The sequence below is a fragment of the Astatotilapia calliptera genome, chromosome 6 (assembly GCF_900246225.1).
Source record: "Astatotilapia calliptera chromosome 6, fAstCal1.2, whole genome shotgun sequence".
NCBI lineage: Eukaryota > Metazoa > Chordata > Actinopteri > Cichliformes > Cichlidae > Astatotilapia > Astatotilapia calliptera.
In genome coordinates, this window is record NC_039307.1 from 7,043,703 (window position 1) to 7,045,132 (window position 1,430).

At 53.7% G+C, this 1,430-nt stretch overlaps 1 long non-coding RNA gene across 1 annotated transcript; it reads left to right on the forward strand.

Annotated features, from left to right (window-relative positions):
• Window positions 1-568: 568 nt before the first annotated feature.
• On the forward strand, window positions 569-802 carry LOC113023207 (uncharacterized). The gene is made up of 2 exons (XR_003272523.1): window positions 569-599; window positions 682-802. It is a non-coding gene; the product is annotated as an uncharacterized LOC113023207 (long non-coding RNA).
• Window positions 803-1,430: the final 628 nt, after the last annotated feature.

Sequence of the window (1,430 nt, forward strand, 5' to 3'; positions counted from 1 at the left end):
GTCGCTGGTCACCCGGCCTATGCGGTCCGGCGCATCGTGGCTGAGCGCCGGCGTGGGCGTGGGTGGCAGTTCCTGGTGGACTGGGTGGGGTACGGTCCCGAGGACCGCCTCTGGGTTCCGCGTTCCTTCATTCTGGACCCGTCCCTCATCGCTGATTTCCGCGCTTCTCTCCGCAGGCCGCAGTCCGGTCGGTCGCCTGGGGGCGACCCTTGAGGGGGGGGCACTGTCATGGTCTGTGGAATGCGTGATGCTCGGGTAGCCACACCCCCGGGCTGGGCCATCACTAGCACACCTGCTCTCCATCCCGGTGATTACACGGAGATCCACTTAATCCGGCGCTGACGGATGCTCCACGCCAGTCCGTAGTCATCCCCACAGTGGTAACCAGACTTCCACGAAAAGTGTGCATTCTCTTCTGCTTGGAACTTTGTTTAACCTGCCTACTTCTGTCCAGATTTCTACTCGGCGTCTGCTACCTGCCTGTCCTCCGGCTCAACTGGATCTCGCGGCGCTCACCTGGCCCACTCGCCATTCCACGGACTTCCTGCCCCCACGGACTGCCCCACTACCCTCCCGAGCTCCCACGGTTCCGTTCTATCGTAAGCCCCTACTCTAACTCAGTCCTGATATGTTCTCCCCGCTTCCTGGCTCCCTAGTAATCATCTCCCCTTTCTATTGCAGCCCCCCGCCGTCCCGATCCCGGCTTCCTCGTGTCATTGTTTCCCCGGATTTTTAGTTTCTGTTTTGCTCTCTACTTTCCCCGGGTCGCCTTTCGTTGTTTTAATAAAGTGTCTTTTTGTTAGCTCGGAGTCTGCGCCTGGATCCTTTCGTGCCCGCGCACCACGGCGCATGACAGCATGAAGTCTGCGACACACTATGCATTTAGCCAAAATCCTCCTTATGGCAATGCTTGCACCTGGAACCCAATACCTTTGCCGCAATTCGGACAGCATGTGGTTACGTCCACCATGCCCTGTTTTCTGATGTACATGTTGAAGTATTAGGTCAGTAATATGCAGATCCCTGGCTATAATTGCGGGATGCCTTGCATCTTCAGGCATAGCTGCTCTACTAAGCCTACCTCCAACTCTCAACACACCATTCTCAAATTTAGGATTAAGCCTATAGAGCTCACTACTCTTCTTCACCCTGTCACCCCTCTGCAACCTACTGATCTCATCTGAATATCTCCTTCTTTGACAAAAGCAAAGAACTGCATTCTCTGCCTTGTTAGGCTCTTCTACCGAAAGAAATCATTTGGCAGCATGGTCCTTGACTGTTTGCAACTCTCTTTTAAGCTTTTCCTCAAGATTTTCTTGAGTCACGCTAGACGCAAAGCTCTCTTCCAGCTGCTTCCTCCTTTTACTAATTTCCTGCAACAAATCTTTGAATCTAAGAATCCATGCAACCATCCTCTTCAGACGAGTCCA